At 42.2% G+C, this 17,810-nt stretch overlaps 1 long non-coding RNA gene across 2 annotated transcripts in view; it reads left to right on the forward strand.

The window, feature by feature from the left end:
• The window catches only part of LOC307224084, a 153,487-nt gene that overhangs the window by 48,674 nt on the left and 87,003 nt on the right, over positions 1-17,810 (forward strand). For both annotated transcript variants that reach the window (XR_013842412.1, XR_013842413.1), the window contains exon 2: positions 11,289-11,366. This is a non-coding gene — a long non-coding RNA (uncharacterized lncRNA). The remainder of the gene's footprint in view (positions 1-11,288; positions 11,367-17,810) is intronic.

Here is a 17,810-nt window from a genome sequence, read left to right on the forward strand (position 1 = left end):
AGTTATTGCAGGTAACTCAGGATAATTTAATGAAATGAATGAATCAAACTAAAGCAATACATCAGTTGGTTGCCATGCATGCAGATTTGCCTTAAAGAGCTGCCTTCAGACAATGAGTTCACTTTGTAAAAAAAGAAAATAAAACCACCACGATCATTTCCTACTTGCTGGATTTACCCGAAGATAGTTGGATGGTGCCTTGTATGCCTCCTTTTGGCAACTCCTGCAGCCAAGCTGGTGCCAAATGTGTTGCTCTGCTTTCCTTTGGACCACATCAGCAAGGCGCTGAGAGGGATTTGCATTCCAGGCATCCCAGGGCCTCCATACACACTGCCCTGGCTTGCACCTTGGGAAGGTCACCTTGGTGCTGCTAACATAGCAGTTTGACTTCAACCCCACAGGTGCACTCCATCATCTGTTGAGACATACGGATGCCAACAACAGCTCTAGCAAGCTCTGTGTACCAAACTCTGAATTTTAAGTACAGTGGTACCTCGGGTTAAGTACTTAATTCGTTCCGGAGATCCGTCCTTAACCTGAAACTGTTCTTAACCTGAAGCACCACTTTAGCTAATGGGGCCTCCTGCTGCTGCCACGTCGCCAGAGCACGATTTCTGTTCTCATCCTGAAGCAAAGTTCTTAACCTGAGGTACTATTTCTGGGTAAGCAGAGTCTGTAACCTGAAGCGTATGTAACCCAAGGTACCACCGTACTTTGCTGGACTAAAATGTTGAAAAAGGCCAATCCACCAGCCATATAATGCACTAGAATTGTGGAGTATCAGTGGTGTGGGAAAGTGAAATGATGTTCAGTTTATATAACTCCAAAATGGATCAGGGCAAGGATGAGACCTGGCTCTAAATAAACAGACTTGCAGAGCCTCAAGGGTCATCGTGCAAGAGACTTTAAATCAGATGACATGCATTGCCTTCTATGCCTTCCGATAACAAAGATGCAGGTAATATCTTCTCAGCAATGAGCTCCTAAATTAGTGCAAAAAGAATGAAATGGTTGGGCAGCTCCTCTATGACAAAAGCCATCAATTTTAATAAGCCAGTGTCAGCTATAATCTTGCTTTTCCATACTATGTGTGCGCATTCAGTGCTGGAAGGAATAATTATTTACGGCTGCTGTGACTAAAGCACAAGCAGCCACCTGCCAGATTTAGTAAGGCTCACACAAGGCTATGACATTAGGATGGGCAAAATGGACTGGCCATAGAAACTGAAAAGGTCACCTGTTAAGGAACATGGATCTGGAGCTTATTAAATTGGGAACAACTCCCATCAGCCTTGACCATTGACCATGCTGGCTAAGGCTTCAGGGAGCCTTGACAGTTCTGACCACTTATGTAATTCATTTAATCAGGTGGGTCTTTTGAATGGAATTAGTGATTCTCAAGAACGGATATGAAATAAAAGTCAATCAAGTTTGTTACCGCTTGAGTTCCTGAAGCAGAAAACCCAATAAACCTCTCAGTCCTGAAAATAGTCAGGACAAATTCCTGGGTTCAGAAAACTAGTTTTTGGAAAACACAGGATTCTTTTATTTAAGTGTATGGCTTTTGTACCTGTTTCCAGTCGGTAAGTCTTGGAGTTGTAGTAAAAAGCAAAAAAGAAAAAGCAGCTTGACCTGTAAGCTTGACGTCTCAGGAATGTAGAAGCAGTTGTAAAACATGGATTGTCAGTGGGGAATGGAGAAGAGAAATGTTGTGGGCTTCGCAACTGAAGCAATACACATGGCTGTCTAAATGGGGGCCGGCCTAGGCCCATTAAGTCTAGGGTCTAAAATTATGCCGCTGCACCACTAAATAGAAAAAAGTCACATTGATGAGTGGTTGTGGTTGTGCCATCTGGTTTCCTCTTCTACAAATTCATCAGCATCTCTACCCAACCATCTTTTGCTCTATCTGAATATAGATAGAGCAAAAAAGATGTGATTGTGTCTAATTGTTAACAAATGTGGACTGTTCCCTGAGTCTTCCATCTGAGTTTAATTCTGACAGAAGGCTACACAGAGGTATAATTACCTCAAGACAGATCGACCATTTAAGCACATATGACACAGCATAGCTTTAATTAGAGTAAATTGGCAACGTTTGTATTGTTGGTAGTTTGGAGGGGCTGTCAGATGCATATGCATATTATTTCCTGAGAGACTTACAATTGTGATAAAATCAGAGATAGACCACTCATATTTGTATGCAGATAGTGAGGCTGTGATATTTATGAATTTTAGACTGCTTAATATTCTACTTGTTTGAGAGACAGTATGGTGTAGTGTTTAGAGTGCTGGACTAGGACCTAGGAGACCGGGGTACAAATTCCCACTCAGCAATGAAGCTCTTTGAGTGACTATGGGCCAGTCACTGTCTCTTTGCCTAATTTACCTCACAGGGTTGCTATGAGGATAAAACAGGGAGGAAATGAGAGGGAAAACCATGTATGCCCAATTAAGTTCCCTGGAGGAAAGGCAGGATATAAAGAAATAAGTTGGTTTGCTATCACTTTATTATATTTTATGTAAGTAACCACTCTTGGATCATTTTTTAGTGATAAAGGTTGGGATACAAATGAAATAAACAAATAGATAAAAATAACTGGGTGCTACTAAAGACCCAGGATGCGGGTGGCGCTGTGTTCTAAACCACAGAGCCTAGGGCTTGCCGATCGGAAGGTCAGCGGTTCGAATCCCCACGACGGGGTGAGCTCCCATTGTTCGGTCCCAGCTCCTGCCTACCTAGCAGTTTGAAAGCACGTCAGAGTGCAAGTAGATAAATAGGTACCACTCCGGCGGGAAGGTAAATGGCATTTCCGTGCACTGCTCTGGTTTGCCAGAAGTGGCTTAGTCATGCTGGCCACATGAACCGGAAGCTGTACGCCGGCTCCCTCGGCCAATAAAGCGAGATGAGCGCCGCAACCCCAGAGTTGGTCACAAGTGGACCTAATGGTCAGGGGTCCCTTTACCTTTACCTTTACTAAAGAACCACTAACTGAGGATCTATGGGTTTAGGCTTCCATTTCTTTCTTCCCAGCCCCATGTCCTGTGTCAGGAGTAGGGGAACTTCAGGACTGGGGGCCAAATGAGGTTGCCTGTATGGTAGTGTACACAGTACCTTGTAACCAAAGTCTGAAAAAAATTACAGTGCAATCTTATACATAACTTCTCTGAAGTAAGGATAAGTGGGTGGGTATAGGATTATAGCTGTAACCATCTGAGCTCAGTGGAATTCATGTCTGCGTAAACTTGCTTAAAATTGCTGTGCATTATTCTTCTTTTGCACTGATTTTAGTTCCCTTAGTTTTTGCATCTAGAAAATAGAAGTTTGCATGGCAAGTAATGAAGGGAACTAAAAGATTGCACTGTAGGTCTTATGCACTGACTTTTAAATTCATGAAGGCTTATTTTGTACAGTATCTTGATAGTGTGAATTGTGTGTGTGTGCGCGCACCACATATTCACAAAAGCAACAATTTCCTTTTAGAGGTCAGGGAACAAGGCTGTACTGCGTGATTAGCAGAGTACATGTTTCTTATCAAAGGCTTTGCAGTTCAGTTAATGAAGCCTGCAGCGCAGTCAGCAAAACAGTTTGCTGGAGTAGCAGTATTTTGTAAAACTCAACTACCCAATGGTATTGAGCTGAGTTATTGCAATTAGTAGCAGGATCTATTAAGTCCGCCTCAAAATCTCTTAATTATATGGCTGACTCATCAAAATGCAGCTCGTCTCACATCTTTTTATTTTAAAATACTGAATGAGCGGAGGCTGATTTCAATATCAAGTGACTTCTATGCTGGTTTACGTCCATTGATTTCAGTTAAGTATACTTTGGAACAGTATGTTCCCATGGGGCCCTAAGATGTTGTGTGGTTAGCAGAAATTGTGTTCTGTCTATGGGGTTGATAAAAATACAAAGTGAGACTATGAAGGAGTAGTGGTCAGTTTTTGAAAGGAAAACTACTGGGCCTGACCGAAAGTCATGTTGGATATATGTAGAATATATTGCAGTGGGCTGTCATGGAGGAAGATGTTAGGTCAACCCTGCCCAGCTATCCTTAATAGTGTTATTCTGTTTTTGTATTTTAGCAAGTTGTTAAGTGAGTTTCAATATAGTAATAAATCATAGGCAGCTGGTGTGTTCCAGTGGATTCAAACCAGAAAAATCCCCTCATAACCTACTTTTTTATTCATCCTTTGGCACAAACCCTAGTTCTCATGCCATACTGTAACTCAGCATGTAACAAAGCCTAAGTGTAGACAACTATAACTAATTCAATTCTTATTTAGCCCTGCTTCCCCTCCCTCTGTTGTTTCCACCATGTTTTTTATTGTAAGCTCCTCAGGGCAGGGAACTGTCCTCGTGTATGATGATGGCACCTTCATGTTCCTCATCATATCATTTGGCTTGAACTTCTTTACTCATCCATGAACCAAATGGGTAGCATCTGCCAGTTTTACGGTATTTAATAGCCATTCTAACATTGATACCATGGGCAGCAAAAGGAAAAAAAGAGGTACCAGTACTTGGTCATAAATATAAGCACCAATTCTGTGAATTGGCTATATTTTTACTGTTATTTGTAGCTCAATACTACTTATAATGTCACATTTTTATAAATTGTTTTCTGGTCATTGACCGTATTAAAGATATTTGAAATTTTGAGGTACCAGTACTGTAACAAAACAAAAAAAAGTCATGTGTTTTAATTTTACTCAGAGAAGCCACTTTGAGATTCATGATCATAAATAACTTAGGTCCATTTATTTCAGTAGTTATACTCTGAGTGAAATTTAGTTGACTACAACCCATTGTATTTTTTTCTCCAAAAAAGAAAGAAGACGAACATTAAAATAGCACATGCCACAAAAGTTAATGTTGCCTATTGAGCAAGTGAAAATGAACAGAGATATCTCAGTTGGTACAGCAGGGGACTCTTAATCTCAGGGTTGTGCGATTGAGCCCAAGATTGGCAAAAGATTCCTGCGTTGCAGGGGATTGGACTCAATGACCCTCAGGATCCCTTCCACCTGTGCAATTCTACTATTTCAGCAACTGAGTGGATAGTTCAGTACAGAGGTGTCAATCCTGTGTCACTGAACTCCAACCGCCATCAGCCCTAGCTAGCATGGCCAATGGTCAGGAGTGATGGGAGTTGTTGTCCTACAACATCTGGAGGGCCATAGGTTAGCCACCCCTGATTTAGTACATTGCCTGTGACAGCCGCATCTCAAGCCCAGCCCCAAACCTACCCCTAAATCCAGCCATGTAGGAAGGACAGATCCTGAAGCTGAGGCTCCAATACTTTGGCCACCTCATGAGAAGAAAAGACTCCCTGGAAAAGACCCTGGTATTGGGAAAGATTGAGGGCACAAGGAGAAGGGACGACAGAGGACAAGATAGTTGGATAGTGTTCTCAAAGCTACCAGCATGAGTTTGACCAAACTGCGGGAGGAAGTGGAAGACAGAAGTGCCTGGCGTGCTCTGGTCCATGGGGTCATGAAGAGTCGGACACGACTAAACGACTAAACAACAACAAGAGATCAGTTGCATTTGATGCACACAGAATCTATTTCAGCCTTCCTATCAGAGACTTCTGTAGTACTTTGATATGAGTAATGGCTAATTTCATAATGCCACTGTAAGAATGAATGAGAGTGTAATATACTGTACTTGCAAATTGTTTCCCTCATGCGAAATGAGGACCCTAAATTGCAGCAAAAGTAGATGTTACTCAGCCTCACTCACCTCACAGAGTGTTGTGGGGGAGGAAGGGAAAGGAGAATGTTAGCCGCTTTGAGACTCCTTCGGGTAGTGATAAAGCGGGATATCAAATCCAAACTACTACTATTCTCCTTCTTCTTCTTCTTCTTCTTCTTCTTCTTCTTCTTCTTCTTCTTCTTCTAGAGATGTTGGTAAGGCTCTTCTTTGAATGGCTAAAGGATTTCCTCCTCTCAACATAGGAACTCTTGGCTTTTCAAACTGCCCTCACAACAGGTAGACCTTGCACAGGAATGAGTTCATCGCCAACTGAAATGCTGCCACAGCAACTTTTTGCTCTTAATGGACATATAAAGAAAATACTGCATCCACTTCAAGCTGTGCACATGCTGTAAGAAGGCAACGTAATTATTTGTGCTGGAATTGTACCCTAGTTATTTACTTTGCACTGCTAATGTGTTTCCTATCCTTTACAAATTTGTTCTGGGAGTTGAAATGATCAGCAGTCTATGGGCAAGATTGTGCTGCCTCTTAAACCACTGTGAATTGATTAGCTTTCAGTGAAGCTATTCTGGATAGATACCAGACAACTGGCTAAAGCATTTGGCCCTGCACCAATGCTGTCCATGAAAAAGCTATGAGCAGGTAAAAGACAAACTGCAGTGTGCTCAGAACCAATGTAATATGCAACAGGCCTGACTTTTTGTTTGAAATGACACTTCTCCTCATATCCCTGTGAAGTCATTTGCAATGGATTAGATTTCATTCTTTCACTTGCAAGGAGGAAGCATGTACTGTATTTATGACATTGGCTCAGACATACAGGATTCAGAGCAGCGATCTATTGCTACATGTCAAATGCAGAGGCCTCAGGAAGAGTTTTGAAGCTTGGAAGGTTTTTTCTTTCAAAGGAAGAGAGAGTTCTCAAATCCTTTGTTTTATATACTTTCCCCAACTCTGTGTTAGCAGAGTTTAGTATGTGCCACAACTTGATAGTGAGCATCTAATCCCAAAATAAACTATGAACTTTTAAGAGATTTTACCTTTCCTTTTAATTAAAGTGCAATTTTACAATACTGTTCCAGAGCTGCAGCTCTTTTGATGGTAGGTGAGGGGGAAGGACGCATCAGGAGACATCTTCCAGAATGGAGCGAATGTTTGGTTTCGCAATTTCCTGACTTAGAAAGAGAAATGTTTTAGAAGAATGAAATGAAATTAACAATTCCTTGGAAAATACTATTTCCCCAGCTGAGCAGCTGTGCTCTTAAAATTATATTTTATTAATGTTTATAACAACAACAAAACCAACCAACCATGAATTAATTCACTGGTACAGGTAAAAGTTACAACATAAGGCCGTTACAACAGAATAAAGGGTCCCTTAAAGAAAGATTGAAGGGTGGTTCATTATACCAAGACTTTGAAACAGAAAGAAGGGGTTCAGGGTCACAAATATTTCCCAAAAAAATCATACCTAGGAAAGTTAAAGTTTCTTTCAAGCTGTTTATGCAAATAAATGATAAAAGTCCACCAAACAGTGTGAACGTCTTCCAGCTCTGCATCTCCCCAAAGAACTTTGAGATACGGAGTGAGTTTTTCAGAAGGGCTCTGTGAAGAGCTTTCTAAAACCAACCACCAGGGGTGATATTCCTTGATCAGCCACCAATCAGGCAGCAAGAGCATTACAAGAGGTTTCAGAAAAATAGATGGATTATTCCCTTTAAACCAGCTAAAAGGCATGGGGCAGAACTGGGTTGAATCACAGCTCTGACGATGGTGCCAATTTCTGAGATGTTCAGAAATTTGAACGTTCCTCCAAAAGGCCTGGACCACAGGCCATGGCCAGAAGTGACTTTTATGCCTGATAAAAGAGCACATAAAACACAGAAAGCATCAAGTAAGGAAATGTTGGGGAAACGGAATCAAGTGCTATCTGAATGCGGCCAGAGATTCACTCAACATACATCAACAGGGGAAACACATAAAACCATTAAAAGATATCCTTCCAAGAATCCTCTTCATAAAAAAACTTAAAAATGATCATGTCAATGGAAAAGAAGCAATGGTGCCAATGGGAGCTTTTCTCAGGATGCAAATAGCAGCTGTGGGGGCCCTTTGATGTGGATTAGGACTGTGGTGGTAGGGAAACATTAAGTTCTTCCTGTCTTGGTCCCAAACCAACTTTTTTATTTTATTTTTAAAAACCAAACAAACCCAAGCAATTATGAATTGAACATTTGCCATCATGTCTGTTTTGGCCCCTTCATAAAACAGATATGTGGAGGTTCTCTGAATAAAGTTGTCTGTCCTCCCAAATGTTTTGGGGGAGGATGTTGAAGCTGATGACTTCCCTAGTGACTGGACATTTCTTCTTATTAGAAAGCTAAGAACGTAAGAAGAGCCTGCTGGATCAGGCCGGCAGCCCTTCTGTAACCCAGCATCCTGTTCACACAGTAGCTAAACAGATCCTTGTGGGAAACTTGTGCAGGCAGAGCCTGAGCACAAGACCATTCTCTCCTCCTGAAGCTTCTAGCATCATTGCCTCCAACTGTGAAGGCAGAACATAGTCATCATCACCACCATCCATAGTTGCATTAGAGCCATATGCATTATTCCAATGCAAGAAGAGAACATATGTGTCAGGGGCTCAGGAGCAGAGGCACAGGGGAGAGAGGAAATGGAGAGCGAAGGGGAAGAATCTGAGGGCAGCGTAGGGGAGTATGAGAGTGGCCCGAGAGATTCCATAAGCTTCTCCAGCGAATCAGAAGATTCTCAGAGGGGGGCGCCGACGGCCAGGGCAAGGGGGGTCCCGGGGGGACACACCAGAAGCAAGGGGCCAGCGGGGACTCCCAAAGCAGCAGCGAGAGATCAGGACCGGCTCCTCCACCAGAGCGTAGTGGGGGGGGGTGGAGAATCTCATGTATCAGGACCAGCTTCTCCTCCAGCAGGGAGAGAAGATGAATCAGGGCTGGCCACGCCTCCATCACAGAGTGAGGGAACGGAGGGGAAGTCAGGTCCAGCTAGCCTCTCTGAAGGGGGAAGCAGTGACAGGAGCAGTGTAACGGTTAGGAGGAAGGTTGCCGGCTGGGTGCGCGCGCCAAATTCAAATGTACAGGCGCGGGTCACAGCAGGTAACCCGGATTGGGAACCAGGTCCTAAAGCCCGCCGGAGGGAGGGGGAAGACTCAGGGGACTCAGCGTCAGAAGAGTGTAGAAAGGGCAAGACCCCAGCGGACAGGCGGACCCAGAGGAGGAAAGAGCAAAGGAAGAGGTGGAGCAAGGCTAGAGTCATAAACTGGTGTCTGGGGGATGGAGATTCAGACGGAGCTTCAGCGGTCTAGGGTTTAAGACGTAGGGCTGCACGCCGCGGCTTTGAAATCGAAACTGCGTTTCAATAAAGACTTTCGTATATAACAACGGACTGGCGTTGGTCCTTTGTGAGCTGGGACCTCGGGCAGCCCTGACAATATGTATCTCAATGGGTAAAATGCACTTTTTCCTAAGATAAAACTGGCTATCTGGGAAGTGGAAGTCACATGTGATTCTCCTCTTGTTCCATCTTTTGAATATCTAAAGTATTCCAGAGACTTCCAGGACTCTTTCATCTTCTGTGGTTCAGTTGTTGAGCCTTTCCATATCAACAGTTCTCATTGCTAGTTCTTAAATTGACAACAGTACTACATTTCACCCCAGTTCCATTAGTCCATAATGTCATCCAGTTAATGTGTTAAAAACTTCCAGATCTTCGTCTATATTGATGATACAGCATCTCAGCTTTGTATCATCAGCAAATTTCATAAAAACAATATATTTTGTTTGCAAAGGCCATTGATGTAAAGCATGGAGCCATAAGAAATGCCAGTACTTAATTTTCTCCAATATGAAAATTTCCATGTCAGCCCTGATAACCTGTAGTAATGCAATGGACATGGTAAAGGAAGCAGATTGTTTTCCAGGTGAAATATTTTGGCACTGAGCCATTCATGACAATGAGAATGTGCCTCTTAATCTCAGGGTTGTTCGAGCCCCACGTTGGGCAAAAGATTCCTTCATTGCAAGGCGTTGGGCTAGATGACCCTCGTGGTCCTTTGCAACTCTAATATTCCATGATTCAAAAACATCTTGTCTATTTCTCTTGTGCCCAGAAAAAGAAGAAAATCATCTGGGGAGCTGTCTGATCCTGACAGATTGCAATTTTAGATAGCTAGTTGTTGTTGTTGTTTTGAAAGCTGTGTATCTAATTTTGTTATCCTTGATCATAAGAAGCAGCCATTATTGGACAATAATGAGCCAAAGTGAATGTCAATATATGGCCAACTCTGCTTCTAAAATCAATGAGAGTTTATTCTGTTGTCCTTTGGCTCTTCCCTGCTTCGAGTTCTGTGATTCTTTTAAATCTTTGGTTTCCCTAAGCCGTATTGAGAAGGCTCTGGCTGTTTCTCTCTGTGGCTGATGAGGATGATGAGCCTGGTAATGTTTGTGTGCCCCTGTCTAGGCTTTGGAGTTGTTTACAACCCCCCTCCCCCACTTTAGAAAGGCCTTGAAAACAGCTGTCTCCTGGGCAATGAAATGCAGAGCATGACAGACTCAGAAAGACAAAGGAGCCTTTTACAGTTAAATGTGACAAAGGAAGTAAAAATGTTTTGTGGGAAAGCGGGATTGGAAGGAGATTTTGCATGCAGACAGGCACTGAAATTCACATCAATTTCAAAAACACATTTGCTAAATGCCCCCCCCCCCACATCCTCTGCACAAAGCTAAGGAGCAAAACTGCACAGCAAACATTGAAGCTTTGCAATGTCACTGGAACCTGAGTAGAATTGCTAAATGATTTTCTCTCTCTTTCTCTGCATTCACACTGTATCACAAGTCTGAAGCCAGACCTTGTTTTCCTGAGGACAAAAAAGAGATCCTTTTGTTGCTGTTTTCCCCTTAGTGTCATCTCTTGCAGTTGCCATGGTAGCCAGCAAGTATCCTTTCAGCACAAGTTATTGGGTCTCCGGAAGGAAGTGCTCCAGTGCCGGGCCGGGTCTGCTGTTTTTATAGAACCTGTTACATAATGCATTCTATTAAAGTTTCCTCTTGCTGTTTTATTGTGCGAAGGGGAAATTAAATTTGATGGCTCCTAAAAAGTTTGATAGAGGATGCCAGGTGATTGTTATATATTATATAAACAGTTCTTTGTGTCAATTGCACACAGCAACAATATTTCTGTATGGTGTTCAAGATGGACAAATATACATTAGAGCCATTGGCGATATTTACCTGCGTGCCTATCAGAAGAGGAAATTGAATTCTAAGCGGGGCAAGTTCAAACACTGTAAAAATGCACAGTGCTATATCCATCTGGAGAACCAGAGCAACTTGCAACCTTAGCAATTTCAAAGAGAAGGTACATGTGTTCACAATGGTTTTCTGTTTTCCTGGGTCCAGGGAATTTTCTAACAGCACTCCATGGGAATATAAAGCACTTCTTGCAGCTCAAGGACATAAATAAATAAATAAATGATCCTATAACCATGGCTTTCCCCAGCCCTACTGCAATCTCCATCTCTTTTGGTCTTTTCTAGGCAGTTGTACATCTTCTTGCACAGTGCCAGCCATGCACCAGAGAAAGACAGAAAAAAGGACGAGGAGCTGCTTGCAAGGTATGCTTATTTATTTGATTTATATCCCACCTTCCCTCCCAAGGAGCTGAAGATCCCATACATGGCTTTCAAATAAGCATATCAGTCTTTTATCTTCCTGAATTATGGTGAATAAATGGCATTTGCTTCTGCATAGTCGGGCAAGGAATAATCATCAGTTTGATTGATTAGTGTCATTGCTTATCGTAACACACACACACACACACACACAAAACTGGGAATAATCTAGCTAGTTTATAGAGGAAATGAGACTTTGCAGAAGCAAGTAAGGGAGCTGGATAGCTCTTTTGCATTGTTTCCACTCAAGCTTCTAAATAAACAGAATGTAGCTCCATTGCTACTAAGGGCCTGTTCACACAAAGATACTTCTGATGGAGTATGGTACAGTGGTTATGTGCCTAAGCATCTAGCCAGGTCACAATTCCTTTCCCATGAGTTCCACATCATCACCAGCTTACACAAAGCGGATTGACTGGGAGTGGCACAAATGAGTTGAATACTGCAGTGTGCATGAGACAGTGGTGGTAAATAGGTGGATTTATGAAGGAATAACCTCTTCTGTGTATGCTTAATATAGCCACTCAGTCTCCATTCTCAACATTTGGCAGTGCTGTAGCATGAGAGGGGGCCACAGGGGCGGTTGCCCCAGGCACAAAATTATTAGGGATGCAAAATTTCAGCACCCAGTGCTGCCTCAATACAGCTGTGCATTTCCGTCACTGAGCTCTGGAAGCGACCTCTTCAGACAATGGATCAACTTTTCTTATCTCTGCAGCTGTGATCTCCTAGGTGACACGGGTGCTGTTAGGCATTGAGTACTCATGCATACTCCGTCCATTTTCCTCCCTTCTCCTTTTGCATGGCCCCGGGCACTGGCAACCCACACTATGCCACTGAGCCTCTTGGGCTTGCCGATCAGAAAGTCAGCAATTCAAATCCCCGTGACGGGGTGAGCTCCCATTGTTTGGTCCCAGCTCCTGCCAACCTAGCAGTTGAAAAGCATGCCAGTGCAAGTAGATAAATAGGTACTGCTGCAACGGGAAGGTAAATGGCATTTCCATGTGCTCTGGTTTCCGTCACGGTGCTCCATTGCGCCAGAAGCGGTTTAGTCATGCTGGCCACATGACCCAGAAAGCTGTCTGTGGACAAATGTTGGCTCCGTCTGCCTGAAAACAAGATGTATGCCACAACCCCATAGTTGCCTTTGACTGGACTTAACCATCCAGGGATCCTTTACCTTTGACCTTACCTAAAAGCCTTGCCTTACCTAGAAGCTACTACTGAGTGATAGTGTCAGAATGTAATGTGTCAGGATGCAATCAGAATATGGCTGTTAGTGAGACTACAATCAACCTCATGATAGTGCTTGGTGGTAGTGTTGGGGTTGCCTAATATTTTGTATGTGCTTTATTTGGTTTTTTTTTAGTGTCGTTATTCTGCCTGTTGTTTGGTGGGGGCTTGTGAGCATCACCAGTTTTTTCTTTTGTGAAATGGGTGTTTTGTGGTGCTCATTACTGTTTCTTAGAGTTCCCAAGGCGCTTTCAGATTCAAAAAGTTTGGGGACCCCTGCTCTAACTTATCCAGGGTGGAACTGCAGAGAGAGGGGATAAATTTGTGTTCATTAAATAGACCTTTTATTGTGGCAGAGATTCCATCCAATTTTGTTGTAGTTGGCCGTCAGCCATGTACAATGAACAGTGCAAGTGGTTTCTTGTAGGAACCTGGGAGAATCTATATAGTCACAGAAGCTGTGCAACTGCATGGAGTTGTATGCAGAAGTAATTGAGATCATATTTAATTGTTAATATTGTAGTGCTTTACATATTTTTGGAAGAGAAAGATGTGAGCAAAATACAAAAGGAATGCAAGTAAAATCCAAATACGAACCGATCACCTTTTCATTTGAAAGCACTGATACCCTAAAATCCCATTTGCTTCTAAGGAGCAAAGGAAAGGAAAGCATGAAACTTCCAAACAGAGAGAGCTAGAATTATCCTTGACTTTGTCCTGTCAAATGTTAAGTCAAACAGGAATCAGGGAGGGTTTCTTTTCTTATTTTTGGCAAGCATTTCCCTTGCTTCCTATGGTGTGGAAATGGGCAATAAATAGCAGGGTATCTTATGGCATCATTCCAGGCCTCCCGGCTACCGGTGTTGGCAAGGAAATGGCTCTCCTTTTCTTCCTCCTTGTTTTTAGAGTGTTGCGTTTTCCTGAGGTGGAGGGAAGGTCTGTCATTATCAGGGAGAGAGTCAAACCACAGCGGCTGGCTTCTGCTGAACTCCTGTTGCCCTGCCAAACGGGAGGAAGCCATAACCATATTATTCACACCACTCGTGGTTTTTCTCTGAAAGTGAGACTTCCTTTAAATTACAGCACATGCACTCACATGCACACATGTGCACAAAATGCAAAATTGTGGTCTTCCTCATAAAAACAGTTTTTTTTTTTTTAAAAAAAGAGGCCAATGCTTTCAAAACATCTTCAAATCTTCCACAAGACTAGAAATGCTGTCTTGCAATTCAGTTTGGAACAGTAACAGTATTGCTCTTGAAATGCATACTGAAAGCAGAAGTCCCCAAGGACAAGAGGCAAAAAACTTTCCTCTGTTTATCATCCCATAAAAGTGATCCTCCTGCAGCTGTATTCTGGGCTTTGTTCAACAACAGGCTTCCTCTTGCTTCCACAGAGCTGAAAATCTCTGTAAAATTAGCTTGCTTTCCTTCTCAATATTTGGTGCAAACCCTTTGGAGTCGCATCAAACCCACACTTCTTTGGCATAGACTTCTTCCCCTTCCATCCCCCAGTATATCTTGGATCTCAAAAACTAGAATTATGTTCATATGTCAGGTGTGGGTATCTGGTATTTTTGAGGGTGGAACAAAAAGCCATAGATTGTACATGTGGCTGAGGCCTTGATGTGAACATTTAGCAGAAACTGGTATGTGATATGATTTGAGCTCTGTGAAAACTCTACAAGTCTTGTGGTAGTTTTCTGTTTCCCTGTGCTTATTTCCTCAGGCAAATGAATGGTCCAGAGCACATTTTTGTATTATGTTAAAATCCTAACGCAATATACCCAGGGATTCTGCCTTCCTCCTCACCAGCAAGCTGCAGGAATCAAATGCGAGCAGGAGCTGTCTTTGCCATTCATGGTATTGTAGTGGAAGTCTCTGCCATTGTGCACCCTTGTGCAAATTAATTGAAACAAACAATGTAGTTTATTGTACAAAACTCACATATATATGTACAAAACTCACATATATGTACATTAGTAACAGATATGACCTCTGCTATTTTTAAGCAGCATTTGAACACAGTTTGGCGTAGAGTCTACTAGTTTCTAACAGTCACTGTTGATTTTGGATCCCTGTACCACACATGAATCAGCGCGTGAATGAGCTTCTCCATAGCACAGAGGCGACTTTTGCATATACAGTGGTACCTCAGGTTAAGTACTTAATTTGTTCTGGAGGTCCATACTTAACCTGAAACTGTTCTTAACCTGAAGCACCACTTTAGCTAATGGGGCCTCCTGCTGCCGCCGCGCCGCCAAAGCACGATTTCTGTTCTCATCTTGAAGCAAAGTTCTTAACCTGAAGCACTATTTCTGGGTTAGCAGAGTCTGTAACCTGAAGTGTATGTAACCTGAAGCGTATGTAACCTGAGGTACCACTGTAGCCCACAAATTCTCAATGGGATTTACATCCGGGGAATTCCCTGGCCAATCAAGTACCTGTCTTTGCTGCTTTGCCATGAATTTCTTCACCACTTTTGATGTGTGACAGGCGGCTAGGTCCTGCTGCAATATCACGGTACTGTCAGGATACCTCTTTTCCAGCTCTGGAATAATTCTCTTTCGTAGAACCTCAATATATTGTGGCGAGCGCATCATTCCTTCTATTGGCTGCAGGCTTCCGACACCATAATGATCAACTGACTTTTCATGTTTGTTTTGAGTACAGGATTACAAATAAGATAGAAAACATGCTTTGTTTCAATTAATTTGCACAAGGGTGTACGTTCTGCTTTTCCATCGTCACTAACCACACATTTCCACACACTTGTGATAATCTCACTTCTGTGGACCCACTAGTTAGAAGTGGATTTTCCTAGCTTGGGTGCAAACTCCACCATGTACTTCCTGGCTTATGTTCTGGGTGGAGCTGATAGATTGACACCCTTTCACCCAATCATAGAGTTGGAAGGGAGCCCAAGCCCTGAAAGAGAAATTAGAATCAGCCCTGAAAAAAGGAAGGATTCAAAACAGAAGAAGAAAGCACCAAACCTTACCTTTAAAATGCTTAGTCCATCACGACAGATAGCTCAGTTGGTACAGCATGAGACTCTCAGGGTTGTGAGTTTGAGTCTCACATTGGGCAAAAAGATTCTTGCATTGTGGGGGGTTGGATTAGATAATCCTTGAAGTCCCTTCTGACTCCATGACCATCTGATTCTAAGGCCAGAGCTTACCCAGAAAATTGGGTTTTTATTGATAAAGCAAAAAGAAAAAGGCAAATTGCAGAATGAGTTGCTGAATTTACCTCAGAGGAAAGGGAAGGGAGCTATGATACCACAATCAGCTTCAGTATTTTGGGGAGTGGGATGGGGGAGCATTAGAAGCTGACAAGGGAGAGAATCAGAATGTGTACACACTAACTTGCTTGCAGTGAAAAAAGTGCTATTTTCCTCAGTCCAGGGTTCTCTTTTCTCATTCTCCACATGAGAGGAGGAAGAGAGTATTCTGGGCAGAGTAGAGACCAGCCGGAACCCTCTTAACAATTTGAAGGAAGTGGAATTGCACACCTCTAGAGAGAGGAAAATAAAATCCTGGGTGCTGCTTAAAGGGGGATTTCTAGGTGAACAAAAGGGGAAGGCAATTATTTGTGATTTTATAAATAGAAAGACATCTGACTCTGGATTTTCAGTGTTAATTGGAAGGTCTTGAAAAAACTGAAGGCTGCCACTAAGTGAAAGGGGTTGTCCTGATACATTGGGATACAGAGGACTTAATTTCCCCCCACATCCAACAGCACCTTAGCTGAAGGCCAGGATACTTACCTTTCACTATCAATAGAGGGTGGTGACTGGTCCTGCAAACCTTGTTCTGGCTTGCCAACTCCTGACAGTTAGTTGTTACAGACAAGATGTATACCTGAGAGACAAGTTGAAGGTATGCGAGCGAAACCAAGGGGAACTGGTGCTCTCAGGTGACCCAGGATTGCTTGCTACTTTGGCATTGGACAACTTATGGACAGTCCAGCCGCTCACCATATGAATGGATAAAAACATTGAGGATGCCAAGAGGCTTATTGTGGCCATGATGTCATTATGCATATATAGTATCATTATTTCAGTTATTTCAGTTAATTATTGTGGAATTGGAAAACAGACTTACGTAGCTGCTCCAGGCCCTTACTATCCTAAACCACAATATCTGTTTTTTCAGTTCAGACATGATAAAGTATCAACACTGCACATTATATTTGTTCAAAACAATCCACTATTAATGTTCCCATGTTCGAAAACATACTTACTGGGGCTTTATTCTTCCTCTCAAATCCTTCCTCTCCCTTGTTAAGCACATATTTCTAAAACTGAAGGTAGACTGAGGTCTGTTTGTGCAAAATTCTGCCTTAATAAAAAGAATGAAAAACATCATCATAAACTTTTGATGTACTAGCCAAAGACCATGACCTCATCAAAGAACATCAACATCTACATGAACTACATGTATATCTTGATGGGTTTTAGTATGTTTTACTGTTAATTTTAATTGTTTTTTTAAGTTTTAAATTGTTAACTGTTTCTTATTGACAATTTTCATATTTATTGTAAACTGCTTATAAGTTTTACTGCTATCAAATATTACAAGAATTTTGAATTTTGGTAAATGAAGCAAACAAATATACAAAGCAAGTTTAAAAGGATTTATTCACACAGCTCCTGAAAATGAATAGCCCATAAGAATGATGACTAAGTGGTGGAAACCCTAATGTCACATGATATTCAGGATAAAAGGGAACAGAGTAGAGACATACACCAGATCATAAGAGAATGCAGTTTTGCTTTGACGTGGTGACAAAGAGAGACATGAACTGCCCCCTATCTTTAAATTTAAATATGGTAAGGAAGTTAACCCTATTAAAAAAGATTAGTCAAACATCAAGGCTTCCTTCCTCCAACTCTGTTGCCCTGATCCCACAAGAGAGATTGATGAATGAAAGTAGCTTTCTGTGTACTTTGTCTACACAGATGTACAGATCTCTGTCTTCATTGCAATACTCATCTACTGAATTGACTGGATGAATGTTTGGATGACAATGTTAACCATGTCTAGAACTATCCACATGGCTGATGAGGTTGAAGCTATTTCTTCATTTGACTCCTGCTTGTAGTCTAGACTCTCACTTGAGGTCAGTGGTTGCAGCTATGTAATTCAAAAAC

The sequence above is a fragment of the Podarcis cretensis genome, assembly GCF_951804945.1.
Source record: "Podarcis cretensis genome assembly, chromosome: 9".
Taxonomy (NCBI): domain Eukaryota; kingdom Metazoa; phylum Chordata; class Lepidosauria; order Squamata; family Lacertidae; genus Podarcis; species Podarcis cretensis.